The sequence below is a fragment of the Aptenodytes patagonicus genome, chromosome 4 (assembly GCF_965638725.1).
Source record: "Aptenodytes patagonicus chromosome 4, bAptPat1.pri.cur, whole genome shotgun sequence".
Classification (NCBI taxonomy): domain Eukaryota; kingdom Metazoa; phylum Chordata; class Aves; order Sphenisciformes; family Spheniscidae; genus Aptenodytes; species Aptenodytes patagonicus.
Window position 1 is genome coordinate 23,809,691 of NC_134952.1, and position 20,787 is coordinate 23,830,477.

Genomic DNA, 20,787 nt, shown 5'->3' on the forward strand with positions numbered 1-20,787 from the left:
CCCACAAATTTTACTTTTTTTTTCTGATTCTCTCCCTGATCCCACTGGGGAGCGGGGGGAGTGATCAAACAGCTGTGTGGTGTTTAGCTGCCTGCCGGGTTAAACCACGATAAAATCACATTTCTGTTTCCATATATTGCAGACAATGCATTCAATATTAATTAAAGGTTTTTCTGTGTGTCATTGTCTTCAGAACGCTGTCATAGGTACATTTATTGTGAATCTCTGGTTGCCTTACAGTCTTTTGTCCTAACTATTTTACATTCCTTCTAAATAGGATTCTTCCTAAATAGGATTCTTCCTTACTTCCTGTTGTGCAAATAAACATGATTTGAGTTTAGGTGATCCAATGTACAGCACACAGGATAAGTAACTGGTTTTAATGGAGCTGGAGTTTATAGTATTTGTGAACACCATATTGGTTTTTTGCTTATGATTTTAAAAGTTGAAGTCCCTTTTACCAGCTTCAGTCTTCAAGCTTACTTACATCTATATGGACCATATATGTTTTTTTCATCCCAGCAGAAGTAAATATGCACCCTTAATTGTCTTGGGGGGGGGGGGGGGGAACTTTTTTCTGAAGTTGTACGTTACCGCATACCCTTTAAGATATGATCAGGGAGAGAAACCTTTGACTTTTTTCCATATTTGCCAAGTCCCAGGCCTCAAAGGAATGTAAGCTTTCAACTCCATTGTCCTGGTTTTGGCAGGAATAGAGTTAATTTCCTTCCTAGTAGCTGGTACAGTGCTGTGTTTTGGATTTAGGATGAGAACAATGTTGATAACACACTGATGCTTTAGTTGTTGCTAGGTAGTGTTTACACTAGTCAAGGACTTTTTAGTTTTCCATGCTCTACCGACTGAGAATGCCGGAGGTGCACAAGAAGCTGGGAGGGGGCACAGCCAAACTGGCCAAAGGGACATTCCATACCATGTGACGTCATGCTCAGTACACAAACTGGGGAAAGCTGGCCGGGGGGGCCGCTGCTCGGGGACTGTCTGGGCATCAGTTGGCAGGTGGTGAGCAATTGCATTGTGCATCATTTGCTTTGTGTATTATTATTATTATTACTATGACATTATTCTTATTAATTTATTTCAATTATTAAACTGTTTTTATCTCAACCCATGAGTTTTTCTCCCTTGTGCTCTTCCAATTCTCTCCCCCATCCCACCGGGGTGTAGGGGGGAGTGAGCGAGCGGCTGTGTGGTGCTCAGTTGCTGACTGAGGTTAAACCACGACATCCATTTAATTTCCTAATTACTATTTAGATAATTAAATCACCCTTACTGTTCAAGAGTGGCTCTAAATAGGAATTACACAGCATTTTAGAAAGGCAGTCTGTACTTTTTTTTGAGAATCATGGAGATTCTATTCTGTCTGTTCCGGTTTTCATAAAGAAAAGTTCTATGTTGGAAATGTTACTAATACTATATGCAGCCCAGGAAACCAAGCTCAGTGTCCTGTGTATGGTGAACTGCTAAACTTGCATGAGTTTCATGTAAATACCAAGTGCATGTAAGGGGGGGCTGGAATCATAACATGTACTAGCCGTTATATGAAATTAATGTGTATTTGTTAACTTTTCTCACTATTTAAATCCCCAGTTTGTTCAGAACAATTTACTGAATTATATTTCAACCTTCCCTTGAGAAATTTTCATTGTTAACATCATGAATTAGAATCAGGTCTGCCACCACAGATACTTTATTAATTTCTAATTACATTACATTTAAATTCTTCTCTGTTTTGAGCAACCAGAAAGTGTTAAATACCTCACAAAGCAAAAAATGTTCCAATCACAAAGATCTACTCCAGGTAGAATAAGAGCAATAACTGTGTGGTAAATAGAGAAATGAAGAACACGGAGGAAAGATGGAGGGAAGTAAAGTCATGAAAGAAGATATTCCTCCTCTCAGGGCTCTTAACTGACATGAAGTAGCAGATATAAATCAATCAGCTGCAGCTCCTACCACCCCCACTCATCTTTCCTATCCCTCTGGCAAACATAGTTGCCCCTGAGGTAGGTACATCTGATCCACTCACAAATCAGCTCCAGCCTCACCACAGTTTCCAGTCTGTCATACAGAAGTTAAACAAAACTGGAGTCAGTTTAACTTAAGATAGAGGATGAAGGCTGTGGTGGTTCTACCTACTCACAAGCAAATAAGACATCATTGCCTCCGAGGCAGCAACACTGGTCAGGAGGGCATGGAGGAGTGCTAAGGGCAGCAACAGTTTCAGCTGTTCCATTTTAATCCACTGCTGCACGTCAGAGGTCTCAATTACTCTAACCACATTCTTTGTGTGGTTTTAAGAGTTCTGCAGCCTTAAGTATAAAACTGCTTCTGTATGATTCTCTTAAAGGTATTTTTATACCCCAAAGAATATAGAAATAATTTTGTCTTCTCTTATACTAAGCAAAGGATTGTGAGAACAGGTGTGTGTTTACACATATATATATTCCATGCATTTTTTCTCCAGTTCTTTGAGGTGATAGATATAAAAATATTTTCCTAGGTTTTCAGTAGCCTATACTGTGAAGGAAAAATATATGTTAAGAAACTATCTACAATATTTTGTGTAGAAAACAGATTTCAACTCAACCCAACAAATAGGTTTTGCTTGAGATGTTTGATTAATTATATTTTCAAAGCATCAGTGTTCCAGAATACAATAAAGACCTAGCTTGTGGTTTCCTTTTTTTCCCTCCCAAAACAATGATGTGATTAGGTTGCACCAGGTTATTAAGCAGTTGAAAATAGCCTACAATGTTTTATTGGACATAAAAGGCAGGGTTTCAGTAGCAAGGGCTGCAGGGTGTTCTGTATGGGAGGAGGCCATGAGCCACGTTGTGCCATCCTTGCATGCTGGAGCAGGGATGCTTCTGAGGGACTGCAGCCCATGGGTGACCCACAGAGTCATGGAGCAGAAGAGTAGTAAGGAGTAAAGAGCAGCAGAGGAAAACAAGTAAGAAGTGAGGAGTAGCAGAAGGAAACCTCTACACTATGACTTCAACCTCCTACATCATCTGTCACCTCACCTTACCAAGGTGGGACTGAGTATAAAGTGGTGAAAACAAGGGAGGTTGAGACTCAGCAGAGGAGAGGAGAGGTGTTTTATTGTTTCTTTCACTTTTCTTGTGACAAGTGATTTATATGAAAACAAAAGTCAATAACATAAGGCAACGAGAGCCACTTCAGAAGTAGTTGGTACTGAAGCACAGCTCCTCCTGGCACCCCGACTGCCGGTGCTAGGCTGGATGTTCAGAGGGAGGGTCCCCTGTACACATCATGCAACTGATGCTACATGGAGAAAGTGGGTCGCACTGATCACACAACGGGCTTGAATAGGAAACCCCAGTCGCCCAGGAATCCTGGAAGTGATCATGGATTGGCCAGAGGGCAAAGATTTTGGAATATTGCCAGAAGAGGAGGTGATGCATGCTGAAGAGGCCCCAATGTATAATGAACTGCCAGAAAATGAGAAGCAATATGCCCTGTTCACTGATGGGTCCTGTCGTCTTGTGGGAAAGCATCGGAGGTGGAAAGCTGCTGTATGGAGTCCCATACGACAAGTTGTAGAAACTGCTGAAGGAGAAGGTGAATCGAGCCAATCTGCAGAAGTAAAGGCCATCCAGCTGGCTTTAGACATTGCTGACCGAGAAAAGTGGCCAGTGCTCTATCTCTATACTGACTCATGGATGGTGGCAAATGCCCTGTGGGGGTGGTTGCAGCAAGGGAAGCAGAGCAACTGGCAGCGCAGAGGCAAACCCATCTGGGCTGCCGCATTGTGGCAAGATATTGCTGCCTGGGTGGAGAACCTGGTTGTAAAAGTCCGTCACGTAGATGCTCACATACCCAAGAGTCGGGCCACTGAAGAACATCAAAACAACCAGCAGGTGGAACAGGCTGCTAAGATTGAAGTGGCTCAGGTGGATGTGGATTGGGAACACAAGTGTGAGCTATTTCTATCTCAATGGGCCCATGACACCTCAGGTCACCAAGGAAGAGATGCAACATACAGATGGGCTCGTGATTGAGGGGTAGACTTGACTATTGATGCCATTGCACAGGTTATCTATGAATGTCAAACGTGCTCCATAATCAAACAAGCTAAGCGGTTAAAGCCTTTTTGGCATAGAGGATGATGGCTGAAATATCAATATGAGGAAGCCTGGCAGATTGATTACATCACACTACCACGAACCTGCCATGGCAAGCACCATGTACTTACAATGGTGGAAACGACTACTGGATGGTTGGAAACTTACCCTGTGACCCATGCCACTGCCCGGAATACTATCTGTCTTGGGCCTTGAAAAACAAGTTTTATGGTGACATGGCACCCCAGAAAGAATTGAGTCAGACAACGGGACTCATTTCTGAAACAACCTCATAGACACCTGGGCCAAAGAGCACGGCATTGAGTGGGTGTATCACATCCCCTATCATGCACCAGCCTCTGGGAAAATTGAACGATACAATGGACTGTTAAAGATTACACTGAGAGCAATGGGTGCTGGGACATTCAAGCATTGGGATACACATTTAGCAGAAGCCACTTGGCTAGTTAACACTAGAGAATCTGCCAGTCGACCTGGCCCTGCCAAATCAAAACCCCTGCGCACTGTGGAAGGAGATAAGATCCCCATAGTACATATAAGGAAATTGTTGGGAAAAACAGTCTGGGTTGTTTCTTCCTCGGGAAAGGGTAAACCTATTTGTGGGATTGTTTTTGCTCAAGGACCTGGGTACACTTGGTGGGTAATGCAGAAGGATGGGGGAGTCCAATGTATAACTCAAGGTGATTTAATCCTGGGTGAAAATAATCTATGACTTGAGTTACATGTTATGAGAATTACTGTAGGAGGAACCTCTTGTTGCTAACCAGGCTAGGAGCAAGAGGAGGAGTTCATTGTAATGTTAAACCCTATAACCTGTCCCAAAGGGACTAGGGGTGGAGTTTTTAATGCATATACCTTTAAACTGTTGTAACCCCAGATTTGAGTTGCATGTTATAGGAATTACTATAGCAGGAACCACCTGAAGCAATGGAGGACAAGCTTTACAAGAAATAAGTGCAGCAGTGACCCGACCTGAGCTGGTTTTGGTGCCCAGTAACTCCACGCAACACACCTCCTCTCCTGTCCTGAGTGACCACCATCACAGATGGAGCCCAAAGTCATGGACTAAATGAACACAATGGACGTTTTGTGGACATTTATGGACATTTTACAGACATTTCATGGAGGTAGTCCATAGACTAAGGGAATGATATCTGTGTATTGTATCAAAGGATAGGAAGGAGGATGGTGGTTAATGGGGATGCATTGTATAGTGTGGGACCTGAGCATGATGTAAATGGTATGGAACCAGGGGTGGAGAATGTGCTGGTTTTGGCTGGGATAGAGTTAATTTTCTTCATAGTAGCTAGTATAGGGCTGTGTTTTGGATTTGTGCTGGAAACAGTGTTGATAACACAGGGATGTTTTTGTTATTGCTGAGCAGTGCTTGCACAGAGTCAAGGCCTTTTCTGTTCCTCACAACCACCCCACCAGCAAGTAGGCTGGGGGTGGGCAAGAAGTTGGGGAGGGACATGGCTGGGAGAGCTGGTCCCAATTGACTGAAGAGATATCCCACACCATATGACATCATGCTCAGCAATAAAACTAGGGGGAAGGTTGGCAGGGGGCCGCTGCTCAGGGATTGGCTGGGCATTGGTCGGTTGGTGGTGAGAAATTATTTTCATTTGCATCACTTGTTTTTCTTGGGTTTTATTTCTCTCTGTTTGTTATTTCCCTTTTCATTATGATTTATTATTATTATTATTATTATTATTATTATTATTATTATTTTATTTTATTTAAATTATTAAACTGTTTTTATCTCAACCCACGAGTTTTCTCACTTTTGCCCTTCCAATTCTCTTCCCCCCATCCCACTGGGCGGGGAGTGAGCAAGCAACTGTGTGGTGTTTAGCTGCCGGCTGGGGTTAAACCACGACAGCAACTCAGAAAAAAAAAAAAAAAGGTCCACATTTCTGGATGTACTCTTTTATCCTCATTAGGATCAAAGGAAAAACTCTCATTTATTTCAATAGGATCAAGTTTTCTGTAGTCAAATTGAGTTTGTCATAAACCTATGAAAAGAAGCTTGTTGCCTAGATTTACAAATTTTCTGTGTAGGCTTCTTTCCCATCGTTTGCTTGTAGCTGGTGAATACAGTACCTACAGAGGTCAGAAAGAGATTAGTCAAAGTAAGGAAATGAGATCAGCAAGTACAGATTTTTATCACAGATATAAATTTTAAAAAACATATATCTTCTTGTCTAGAGAAATAGACATGAGAAATCAGATGAATTTTGAAAACTTATACTGAATAAATAGTCCAGTTTAAAACATAGATCAGCAACAATTACCCAATTGTCAATATTACAATAAAAGTTTCCTACACATAATTAAAGTGAACAAATATTGCACACAATTCATTAAGTTCCTTGTCTGGTGAAAGAATTAGGAGGTACAGATTTGCGATATTAAAAATGTCAAAAAATTTAGAAGCTTTGGAAAGGTTACTTGAAGTCTAAGTTGAAATATGTGAAGTGTACTGTTGAAATACAGTTACATGAAGTATATGTTTGAAATAATGTGTTAAGTGGCAATGACTGAAAATGTGATTTGATTATCTATGATGATTTTGCACATACAGAAGGCATTCTGTGGCAGATGGAAAAGGGCTAATGCAGAGGTTGAATGTGGAACAGAATATCAGATCATCTTTGTCATGATTTAACCTCAGCCGGCAACTGAGCACCACACAGCCGCTCGCTCACTCCCCCCACCCTGGTGGGATGGGGGAGAGAATCGGAAGAGTAAAAGTGAGAAAACTCATGGGTTGAGATAAGAACAGTTTAATAATTGAATAATAATAATAATAATAATAATAATAATAATAATAATAATAATAATAATACACAAAGCAAGTGAAGCACAATGCAATTGCTCACCACCTGCCGACTGATGCCCAGCCAGTCCCCGAGCAGCGGCCCCCTCAGCCAGCTTTCCCCAGTTTATGTACTGAGCATGATGTCACATGGTATGGAATATCCCTTTGGCCAGTTTGGGTCAGCTGTCCTGGCTGTGCCCCCTCCCAGCTTCTTGTGCACCTCCAGCCTTCTCAGTCAGTAGAGCATGAGAAGCTGACAAGTCCTCGGCTAGTGTAAGCATTACCTAGCAGCAACTAAAACATCAGTGTGTTATCAACATTGTTCTCATCCTAAATCCAAAACACAGCACTGTACCAGCTACTAGGAAGAAAATTAATTCTATCCCAGCCAAAACCAGGACAAGCTTTCTTGTCAGAAAAAAGAAAAAAAATTGTTAAATGTCATCCACTAGTCTTTGGCTTGACAACGGTGAAAATCTGACATTGGGAACCCAGTGCTACATTACACAGAGCACTAGTTCAGTACCAATTCACCCTTGCCAGTTCAAAATTGTTTAATAAAGTGTGACGTGTTAACAGGAAGTTTTGATGTTAAATCAGCTATTATCAGTATGCTGTACTCCTACTAATGCTACCTTGCATTTTCTGTATTCTTGCAGCTGGTGTAAAACTTCTTTAACCTGCAGATGTAATACAATAGAAATGCAGCTATGTGACCACAACAGACTGAGATCAAATTTGTATCAGTGTATGAATCATTCATGCACAGATTCAATATTAATGATCCTAAAAGCACATCTGAAGAACTTCACCAAAATTTATAGTCAAGAAGAGATGATGACAGTTGTTAGTGATAATCTGTTTATTACAGGTAAAAACAATACATGTCATTGCTCATTTCCCATTCTCTACTCCTTGAACATTGATTTTAAAATCTTCTTGTTCTTGATACTAGAAATCAACATTTAATTCCTTTGTTTTATGGAGAGCTGCAATAGTTCAAAACAAACTTTTCCTTGTGCAGACCTGCAAAACAGGTTCCCACAAAGTCTTGAGAATATATTTATTTTATATTATATTATATTATATTATATTAGGTTAGGTTACATTAGGTTACATTATTATTAGCTATATTTTATTTTATTTTATATAAAAATTATTTCACTTTCACTTAAGGTGTATCTGCCAATGTTGTACTGCACTTATGGGAAAAAAGTAAAAAAGAATATCAATGACCAAGAACAAGCAGCACTAGTATAAAATATAAAATAACTATAAAACAAGTTCTACATGTGTATGCAGGTTTGTTTTAATTTTTCATTATCAGAACTAATGTTTATGTTATAATGAGACTATTGTGTTTCCTTTATTTTGAAATGTATTATTTACTGAGAGATACCACATATGCCACTTTAAGTACAGGGAAAAATATGCTCAAATTAAAAAAGCCCATTGTTTATTTTCAGATGTGTGAATCTATGTGTTCACATATGTATGTTTGTATGTCCATATTTATACATGCATGCATTTTCATGTTTTTTATTATTGATTATATTACTTAAATTCCCTGTTAATGTGTCCTAAAAGGGCACATGAAAAGCTGAAGCAGCATCAGGTAAGAGTACACCTACACTAAACATCAGAGTAAAATACCCATTTTATATAACATTTTGAAAATAACTCCTGTAAATGAGAAAGCCTACATACAGCATCACACTCTTTGAGGTGGCATTTTCAATAACTTATGGTAGCTGTTAAAAAATTTCACAAACAGAAGTGCAAGCTATCTGTACTAGTCCTCTGTTATCTGCCTAAAGTATAGGAAACCAACATCAAACCCAGAAAAAGAATTGAATTTTGGGTTGTTTTCAGGACGTTTCAGTAATGTCCTCAGACTGCACTAGAAATCTTTATCTTTTGGAAATCATATTTTGATGGATTTTCAGATGAGATCTTGTCCAAAGACTTTTGAAATCTATGGAACCTTCCCATTTACTTCAGTGGATTTGAATCAGAGCCATATTTGACAGCATTATTTAAGAAAATGTTTAAAATTAATTTTCAAACAGTAAGTGGAATTAAAAAAATATATATTAACTAAGAAATATTGCCATCTGTTCAAACAGAGTAACGCTGAGCAACCAACCAACCCCCCTGCATAGTATAAATAGTAATATACTATTATGGAAGTGCAAGGGAATGCTTCATTTGTAATTCAGGTGCAGTGTATCATTACAGATGACACACAAAGTTTAAAGAGTGTCAACTATATACATACCTATATTCATATATACTACTTTCCTTGTGGTCAGTTCAGGTGTAGTTAGAGCAGTTATGACAAAGACAAATGGTAAGAACAACGGTGTGGATATCCTACAAAAAATACGCTCAGTTTTGTCACCTTTTATATATACTGCTATAAATTTCAGATTATTGTTCTTTCATACAGTTTAACTATGGTCTAGAAATAAAAACTTTCAATAAAAATGTTGGACATAGGTATTTTAATATAATATGTTTCAATAGGCTGTTTCTTAGGTAAAAAAAATCATTAGATTAGTTAACTGACATAGTGACACTATATTATAAAATTTCTGTGAAAGCTAAGTTCACTGAATCAGAGACTCCCCTATTATTATTTTAGAGGATATTGCCATTGTAACACAACCATGTTAATAAAAATACCAAAACTATTTTTGTGGGATGTTATTACTGGTATCCATCTTGAAGATCAAAATTATTTCTTATTTTGTTACGTAGTACATTTGTTTTTCTAAATTTGGTATTGTTGGAAAATTTCTATTGTACCCCTTGAGATGAATTAAACACGTTTGTGCTTCAATATTTAAAAAAAAAAAAAAAAAAAAAAAGGTTAATGAACAGTGTATTGGACAGTCCTACCACCATAAGTGGTTCTACAAGGAGTCTGCAAAAATGCAGCACGAACAGACTCCTCATATACACTTGCACCAGCACCAATCCTGTGAACATCATCATGGGGTGCCTTGGCCCTTGGGAGTTGGGTTCATCCCCCAGCACCAGCTCTGTGGCCCTTGAGAGCTCCCATTCCAGGATTGCCACCAGAAAATGCTGCAGCTATTTCTTATCTCACCACCAAGGGAAACTTCACTGCCTTACAGGGAGTCATTCTGTCTCTGGCATCCCTGCTTACAGCCAGTTTAACCCCTTCTGCAGTTAGGCCTTCATGCCCTCCATGCCAGATCATTCCTTGGTCACAAATTACCACTGCTGAGCAGTTACAGTTTGAATTTCCCCTTCAGTATATCTAACATATTTAACATGTATAATATAACACCACCAGCACATTTTCTTCAGCTACATTATTGTCTGACCTGTAATTTTTATGTAGAAGAACATAAGAGTTTCCAAACTCTTCTTTCTTTACACAAAACCAGAATTTAGAATTCTAAGTAGATTCAAATTTAATCTCTTTAATCTCTAAACCAAATTTATAGGTTTGGTAATTTGAAGATAATTTTTAATTTTCCTTACCCATGCCAAATTTTAAAATAATTTCTGCTCCATCTGCTGAAGTTTTGGAATATAACTTAACTCTGAATGTCATCAGGGCAAAGTATTGCTGTGAATTAAACTAAGTTACTTTCACCCCTGAAGACCTTGCTTAAATCCTGTCTGTGTTACAAGAAGAAAAATATTTGAGTTTCAGCTCATAACCATTACCCATACATCAGGAAATAACATAAAATATATTCTCTGTTCAAAAATTCTTTAGACTTGCCATGAAATTATCAAAGCAAGCACATATCTAGAGTCTCTATGATCATGCCTTTGCCTCACACAGCCAGATAATACTCAGCTCTCTCCTGACCTGTGACTAACACTTTGAATATTTCTTGTGGTCTTTCATTTATAAATTAAAATATCCTATATTAATCCCTTTTTTCCCTCACACTTCACTTAGTTGATCAAGAAGTGAATAGGGACCTAAATTAGAAAATATTTTGAAATTTAAAGATAGTTTGTTCCATGGTTTTCATCCATGAAATATATACAATCAACAGCTCCAGGGAACTGTTTGTATTATTAGTATAAAGTCAGTGTAAATAGGTGGAAAGTAGATGATTGATTTATTTTCATGGTTTAGTATTTCTGGTAGAATCGGAACTGATATGTTGTTGGGATTGGTTGCACTTCCGGTGTGGTTTGCAGCCCCTGTAAATTAAGAGTCCCCAGGGTTTTCATAAGTCTGTTCAGGGCTCCAGCTGTGTCCTAGGAGAGTCTAGGCATGAATTTCTAAGTGCTTTAACTGGACTAAAACTTTTTCTAAGAGCTTTTAGAAATTACTTTTTGTTTCTTGTTCTGAGACTGTGGTGAAGTATTACTAAATAGTAATTACATCTATGGCATATATGGTGGGTTGTCCCTGGCTGGACGCCAGGTGCCCACCAAAGCCGCACTATCACTCCCCTCCTCAGCTGGACAGGGGAGAGAAAATATGACAAAAGGCTCGTGGGTCGAGATAAGGACAGGGAGACAATTACTGTCACGGGCAAAATAGACTCGACTTAGGGAGTCTTAATTTAATTTATTATCAACCAAATCAGAGTAGGAGAACGAGAAATAAAACCAAATCTTAAAAACATTTGCCCTCCCCCCTTCCCTTCTTCCCAGGCTTAACTTCACTCCTGATTTTCTCTACCTCCTCCCCCTGAGCAGCACAGGGGCATGGGGAATGGGGGTTGCAGTCAGTTCATCACACATTGTTTCTGCTGCTCCTTCCTCCTCAGTGGGAGAACTCCTCACACTCTTCCCCTGCTCCAGTGTGGGGTCCCTCCCAAAGGAGAGAGTCCTGCACAAACTTCTCCAGTGTGAGTCCTTCCCATGGGCTGCAGTTCTTCATGAACTGCTCCAGCGTGGGTCCCTTCCACAGGGTGCAGTCCTTCAGGAACAGACTAACTCAAGTCCCCCCCACAGGGTTACACGTCCTGCCAGCAAACCTGCTCCAGCATGGGCTCCTCTCTCCATGGGTCCACAGGTCCTTCCAGGAGCCTACTCCAGCACGGGCTTTCCATGGGGTCACAGCCTCATCCAGGCATCTACCTGCTCTGGCGTGGGGTCCTCCACAGGCTGCAGGTGGATATCTGCTCCACCATTAACCTTCATGGGTTGCAGGGGACAGCCTGCCTCACCATGGTCTTCACCACAGGCTGCAGGGGAATCTCTCCTCTGGCGCCTGGACCACCTCCTCCGCCTCCTTCTTCACTGACCTTGGTGTCTGCAGAGTTGTCTCTCTCACATATTCTCACTTCTCTCTCTCCGGCTGCAATTGCTGTTTCCCCCACACATACACTTCTTAGAGATGTTATCCCAGAGGCGCTACGATTGTTGCTGATTGCCTCAGCTTTGGCCAGTGGTGGGTCCATCTTGGAGCCATCTGGCATTGGGCTCTATCGGACATAGGGGAAGCTTCTAGCAGCCTCTCACAGAAGCCACCCCTGTAGCCCCCTCTGTTACCAAAACCCAATACAGCATAATACAAAACATGGTATCCAAGATAGTTACTTGCTTCAGTTTGCTGTAATTATAAGTTAGTATAATTAAAAAGGATATAATTATCTTGTTCTGCCTCTCATGACTGGGCTCATTCTAGCATGTAGCTGAGAAGGTTATCCTGGACATTGTTACACACACAGTGGTTTCTTTGGAGTGGTAGGTTTTATAAATTCCACATTAAGATTTACATTCTACCTCACAACTTATGTTCAAGGCAAGTCTGTTCAAAATACTTGCTTTGCATGTATGTTAAAAAAAAAAGTAAGGAACAGTAGGATAGCTGTATCTTGGAAGCATTGAGTATAAATGATTACTTACATGGTCCAATGCCTGAGATAAAGCTGTGTAGAGGCAGAAGTACAAATTCAAAAACACGTTCTGAAAGATTGAAATTGTAGCTTGTAGTCCGCACAGACTCTCCCATCCTCATTGTTTGGGCAGTTAGGACCATGAACATCAATATGTAAGTTCTTTTCCTTGTTAACCCCCCTTCAGGTTAAAATACAACCAGATAGAAAATAGAAAAGATGTTCCATTATTTTTTTCCATCTTTTGGAGGTTGAATAGCAACTTATTAGAAACAGAAATGTTGTGATTGATAAGCTATTTTGAAGTATTGGAAAATCATATTGATTTATACACATGTACAGATACATACAGATAAATATAGACACATACACACAATACATATACTTGTATTTAAACACATCAGTCTATATTTGTGTATATATATTTTTATAGTATAAATATACATAGTATATACACATGCATATATGTTGTTGTTTAACCTCAGCCAGAAAATGAGCACCACACAGCTGCTCTCTCAATCCCCCCCACAGGTGGGATGGGGGAGAGAATTGGAAGAGTAGAAGTGAGAAAAACTTGTGGGTTGAGATAAAAACAGTTTAATAATTGAAATAAAATAATAATAATAATAATAATAATAATAATAATAATAATAATAATAATAATAATAATAATAAAAATGTAATAATGATAATAATAATATACAAAGCAAGTGATGCACAGTGCAATTGTTCACCACCTGCCGACTGATGCCCAGCCAGTCCCCGAGCAGCGGCCCCCTCAGCCAGCTTTCCCCAGTTTATGTACTGAGCATGACGTCACATGGTATGGAATGTCCCTTTGGCCAGTTTGGCTGTGCCCCCTCCCAGCTTCTTGTGCACCTCCAGCCTTCTCAGTCGGTAGAGCATGGGAAGCTGAAAAGTCCTTGACTAGTGTAAACACTACCTAGCAACAACTAAAACATTGGTGTGTTATCAACATTGTTCTCACCCTAAATCCAAAACACAGCACTGTACCAGCTACTAGGAAGGAAATTAACTCTATCCCTGCCGAAACCAGGACAATATATAAGAAGCTTTTGTTCCCAATATGGCATATTTCATACTTCTTTTTTTTTTTTTTATTATGCCTGAATTTCATTCTCATAGGCAAGGAGAGATGTGAACAACAAAATCTTTGTTCCTCAGATGAGCAGCTAATAAGTAATGTTCAGGTTGCATATCCTTCAGAAATTTCAGCTATATCAAACTCAAAATGTTGAATTTTCAGGGTCTCTTTATATATTTTTTAGAAAATACTACATGCAGTTCTTAATACCTGGTGATCAGAAATTTCACTTCAGTTCCCTAGTTCTCACTTTCTCTGCATATAAAAGGTGGATCGTGACTCTGACTTTGTTTATGAAACTGTTGAGTAAAATGTGCTGCTGAAGGTCTCTTTCTTCATGTTGAAGGCATTCAGTAATATTGGTGCACCATCTTGAAACTTTGGAGAGAGGATTACACCTTGAGCAGAATGAAGTAGTCTGCCAATGTAGCAGTTGGCAAAGGTCAGGATAGCAGGCAGAAGTAGGAAGAAGGAGACACCACTACCCTACCCATGCCTGGGAACCCCTGGCCTTGCTTCTACATGGCATGCAGCTGCAACAACTGTGCTGACCCCCCAGCTTGTCTTTTGGACTGTGTCCTCTTTCCTGTGGAGAAGGGAAGTCATACCATTTGTAAAATTGCATGTCTGTGATTAAAGTGTTTTGGTATCTGAGCCCTTTTATTCTCTATACTTTCATCTGATCTTAAACTGTGGCAAGAAGATAGGTAAGACTTGTAAGGAAAGGGATTAAGCTTTCCATCTGACCAATAGAGATCCTGTAGAATTAAATCCCACAGAACTGCCAGAAAGCTTCAGACATCACTAGACATTTTAATTTCAAAACAGAATTCAATGACCTTCTTGTCATTTGTAAATATCTATTGAAATCAGTAAAAATTTGAACCTTTTAAATTAGTAAGTTAATAACTTTCTCTTCGGTAAAGTGGAAAAAACCTAACTATGGGAAATGTAATTCAATTGCTTAAATTTACAGAAATAGTTTATACAAAGATGCAAGAAATAATAGGAAGGTTTATTTTTTAAACTTGAGCTTCACATAATTTGTGACAATATTTTATGACAAACCATATTAACTTCAATTGTCATATGATAAGTTTAAAAATTTAGGGTATTGTCGTGGTTTAATCTCAGTCGGCAACTAAGCACCACGCAGCCGCTCTCTCACTCCCCCCCGGTGGGATGGGGGAGAGAATCGGAAGGGTAAAAGTGAGAAAAACTCGTGGGTTGAGATGAAGACAGTTTAATAGGTAAAGCAAAAGCCACGCATGCAAGCAAAGCAAACCAAGGAATTCATTCACTCCTTCCCATGGGCAGGCAGGTGTTCAGCCATCTCCAGGAAAGCAGGGCTCCATCACGCGTAACGGTTACTTGGGAAGACAAACGCCATCACTCCAAACGTCCCCCCCTTCCTTCTTCTTCCCCCAGCTTTATATACTGAGCATGACGTCACATGGTATGGAATATCCCTTTGGCCAGTTTCGGTCAGCTGTCCTGGCTGTGCCCCCTCCCAGCTTCTTGTGCACCTCCAGCCTTCTCCGTTGGTAGAGCATGGGAAGCTGAAAAGTCCTTGACTAGTGTAAACACTACCTAGCAACAACTAAAACATTGGTGTGTTATCAACATTGTTCTCACCCTAAATCCAAAACACAGCACTGTACCAGCTACTAGGAAGGAAATTAACTCTATCTCTGCTGAAAGCAGGACAGAATCCACCCCTTATTCTATACCATCTACGTCATGCTCAAGTCCCATATTTTCCAGTGCAACCTCATTAACCACCCACCCCGCTTTCCATCCTTTGATATAACACACAGATATCATTCCCTTAGTCTATGGACCACCCTTGTGGAATGTCTGTAAAATGTCCAGAAATGTCCATGAAATATCCATTGAGTTCATTTAGTCCGTGACTTTGGGCTCCATCTGTGATGGTGGTCACTCAGGACAGGAGAGGTGGTGTGTTGCGTGGAGTTACTGGGTACCAAAGCCAGCTCAGGTCAGGTCACTGCTGCACTTGCACTGCTTCTTGTAAGGCTTGTCCTCCACTTGTTCGGGTGGTTCCTGCTATAGTAATTCCTATAACACGCAACTCAAATCATGGGTTACAACAATTTAAAGGTATTTCCATTACAATCTCCACCCCTGGTCCCTTTGGGCCAGGTTATAGGGTTTAACATTGCAATGAACTCCTCCCCTTGCTCCTAGCCTGGCTAGCAACAAGGGGTTTCTGCTATAGTAATTCCTATAACATGCAACTCAAATCCCGGGTTACAACAATTTAAAGGTGTTTCCATTACAATCTCCACCCCTGGTCCCTTCAGATCAAACCATAGGGTTTAACATTGCAATGAACTCCTCCCCTTGCCCCTGCTCCGGCTTGGACTTATCCACAGACTGCAGTCCCTTAGGGTAGTACCTGCTCCAAGTGGAGCCTTATCTATGAGCCACAGTCTCTCCAGGGGTACGCCTGCTGCGGCATAGACTTATCCACAGTCACTTTGAGATGCACCTGTTCCAGCACGGCCTTCTCCATGGGCCACAATATCTTCAGAGATATACCTGCTCCAGCGTGGCCTTACTCGCAGCCACAGTCCCTTCAGAAGTAAACCTGCTGTAGCACAAACATAACCACAGCCACAGACGCTTCGAGATGTACCTGCTCTGGCATGGGCTTATCCACGGCCACAGACGCTTTGGGGTGTCCTGCTCCTGCATGGACTCATCCACAGGTCACAGTCCCTTCGACTCGAGTTCACACTGGAGTTCCAGCCTGTCCAGTACAGCAGCACAGAAACAGCAGCGATGCCCTGGCCATCTGCCAGCCCAGGCACATCGCCATTGCGTTATCAAAATGTTCCCAGGCACAGCAGAATACGATGATAAGCAGTACAGCAGTACAGCAAGCAGTGAAAGCAAAAAGCAGCCACTAACAAACGCTAGACTCTAATATACAGTAAGGCAAGCCAGCCCCATGGCAAGCACAGGAGCCTGCCAATTAATAGCTAAACAGCTATAACAGGTATGAATTCGATCTAGCACATTCCAATCAAACCTGTCATTATCTCGAACCCTTCGAGCCCCACGTTGGGCGCCAAAAAGGACTGTCGTGGTTTAATCTCAGTCGGCAACTAAGCACCACGCAGCCGCTCTCTCACTCCCCCCCGGTGGGATGGGGGAGAGAATCGGAAGGGTAAAAGTGAGAAAAACTCGTGGGTTGAGATGAAGACAGTTTAATAGGTAAAGCAAAAGCCACGCATGCAAGCAAAGCAAACCAAGGAATTCATTCACTACTTCCCATGGGCAGGCAGGTGTTCAGCCATCTCCAGGAAAGCAGGGCTCCATTACGTGTAACGGTTACTTGGGAAGACAAATGCCATCACTCCAAACGTCCCCCCCTTCCTTCTTCTTCCCCCAGCTTTATATACTGAGCATGACGCCACATGGTATGGAATGTCCCTTTGACCAGTTTCGGTCAGCTGTCCTGGCTGTGCCCCCTCCCAGCTTCTTGTGCACCTCCAGCCTTCTCAGTCAGTAGAGCATGGGAAGCTGAAAAGTCCTTGACTAGTGTAAACACTACCTAGCAACAACTAAAACATTGGTGTGTTATCAACATTGTTCTCACCCTAAATCCAAAACACAGCACTGTACCAGCTACTAGGAAGGAAATTAACTCTATCCCTGCTGAAACCAGGACAGGTATTTACAATTTCACTTATATCACATTAATTATTTAAGATTTAATTAATATGTGGTGACTATTTTATTTGTTTTTTCTTGTCTGTGGTATCTACCACGAAGACTGAAAATTGAAAGCCTATCAGTTTTCTCTGCATTAGATAGCCATCATTAGACATCAGGAGATGTACAGTAGGTAAAGTTTTGCAGACTGGTCTGCCATGTAGAGCACAACAGACATCCTGGAAACTGTGATAGACAAGAAATAATTGTGTCTGGGGACAAAGTAAACATTACTGAGAAGTCAAAGATGAACTAGCAAGGCTGACTTTTGGCACTAGAAGTCTCTATAAATTTAAATATATAGTTTTAAATATAAAAATTTTAGATAAAACCATATGTAGTTTTACACGGGGGTTTATTACATTTTTTGTTTCATTTTCTTTTGACTTAAATGCATATTTAATTGTATACAGAAATAAATATATGCATATACATTTTGTATTACTTATATACATATTTATATATTACATATATATGCAGGACAACTGATAACAGGAGATTAAGTGAAGAGTAAATTTAATACTGTATCAAAAAACTTAGGATGCAACTAAGTAAACTTAACAAAAAAAAAGTAATCCTAAAAAAAACCCCAAAAACTGTGGAGGGAAATAAAGGATTCTAGTTAGCCATCTGAGTTGGTAATTCACAAGAAACAAGAACATCATAGGAAGATATTGCTATAGAACAGAATACGCTGTGCTTTCTGGCCTAAAGCCAAATTTAGTAGCAAGTTTTACCACAAAGTACAAACTACAAGAAATATAAAAGTCTGATTTAAGGAAGAAAAATGCTGCTACTCAACCAAAATGGCTTTAAAAATAATCACAATCTCTATGATCTGAATAAGAAGTTTCCATTTTTTTAACAAATAATCTTAGAGAATGTGACCACAAGGTCATGATGTTACCTGATCCCATAAAATATTTAAAATTAATTTCATTTGTCCGCTTCCATTTCTTTAATAATTAACTAGGAATAATTTCCTTGACTTTAGTATGTCCCTCTTGTGTTAGCAAATCTTCTCTGTAATGATTGTATCACTTTAGCATTCTTGCTCCACGGGGTTTAAGATAGGCTCTCTTTTTCTTATTAAAATATTATTGGTTTAATAATCTAGTAAGACTGCAGAAGAAGAATGTCACTGTAACTAAAAATAAAACAAAATAAAATAAAAAAAACCATACCTTCCACCAAATATTAAGACATAAAAGAATAATAGAATAGGAAAAATAAAAGAAAAAGAAAAGAAAAATAATTAAATACAGAAAACCCAATCTAGCCTTTTCTTATTAGTGACAACATTTACGTTTATTTTATTTATGTATGAAAACATTGCTTTAAACAACAAAAAAAATTCTTTGTTCTCAGGAAAAGTGCTGACAGAATTGAAATGCTGCATGGCCATTCATTTAACCATGCAGTATACGTATAATTTCATGCAGGAATTGGGCATGAGCTCATAGCTTAATATATGGGCCCTGATATTAAAACTGAATATTCACAAAACATATTCATTTATTTTTCTAGGGAGAGGCTTTCTTATTTAATTTATACTCTTCTGTCATTCAATGTAAGGTATTTGTGTTCTAGTTAACAGACAAGTGACAGGCACTGTATGCACATGCATAAACACACTTGCAGACATAAATATGTCTGCATAAATATGCACACACTAAACTGATGATAGTGCTGAACTTTTCTATTATGGATAGCTACAGATTATTCAATATGTTCATCTGCATACAAATAAAAGGGAACTGGCCATTTCATTACAAGTAGGGATAAGGATATGTTTTTTCTCTTAAGCTGATTGTTCCTTGACGCGTCTCTCAAGAGATACAGCACAGAAACTGCTCTCCACTTGCAATGTATTATTCTCATTCCAAGTTCAAATATTTGGTTATATTCATATCTATTTTAGTCACTTTTCTCCATAAATAAATAATCATGTACATACATATGTATCTCTGTCTCTTTCAGGATAAATTTTTGATTAGTAAAAGCCAGAAGCAATTTAATAAAAAATATTTTAAATCTTGTTTTAATCATGAAAAAGAGCAAACATAAAAATACATGTTATTATACAATGAGACATACAGCCCCCCCACACTCCTGCCATGGATATATATTTAAGCATGAATACATAAAAAAAGAGAAAAAAAACCCAAAGCCATTTAGTTCCACAATCAGCAACATGAACTCATTCCGCAGGGTAACAGATACAAAGAGCTTGCTTATAAGTGACTTGCTTCAGCTACTTTTAAATATTTAAGAGATTCACTGTGATTACCTGTAAGTCATTTAAATATAAGCAACTAAGAGGGCAACTGGAAAAGATTTTTATGCATTCATAAGGGCAGTGCTGCTACAGTTCTCTTAAAACAGAAAAGAACAGAAAAGAATAGCTTTTGTTAGATGACTACCTGAATGTACAAATGAGGAGTTGGGGAATAAAAGAGTAATGCTTACTCCTCAGTCTTGATTAGACTCAGGAAGCATGAGAATTACAGTTATTGCACTTTTACTCTCACTTTTCTGAAAATCTCTACTTGCTTCCTCTGTTTATTCATTAGCATTTTGTGTTTTTCTTTTTAATTTATTAATATACTTTTCCTCAGTCATAATTACTCTCATTCAGTGTATTGATCTTGAAAAACTTTGGCCTCCATCCAATATAGTTCATAAAGAAAATACAAGTGCATGTTTTTCCTGTAGGGCAAGATAGCCTGTTCAGGACCACAGAGAAAATGTTGCAAGACTTGTGGAAAAGCTTGCTGAGTGAATGACGCTGAAATGGAGAACAAATATATGTTGTACAGAGCACAGTTACTATTTTGGGTCCAGAAGTTCTGTAATTGCTTTAGAAAAGCCATGTTACCAAGCTGATAAGGACTTTCTCTCATCAGGACTCCTTTACTTAAATGTAGTGCTGCAGTCACAGCTCAGAGATACTGGCATTGTTTTCCTGTCTGAATCTTGTGCATATTAGCCCAATGGTTTCTCTTAAACAGATCCACAAAAGGCCATAAACTGAAAAAACAATAAATAATCTAAGTATAAGACAAAATTTGGATATCTTTTCTCGTGAAATTCAACAAGGACAAATGACAAGTCCTGCACTTGGGAAGAAAGAGCTCCCATGGAGTAATA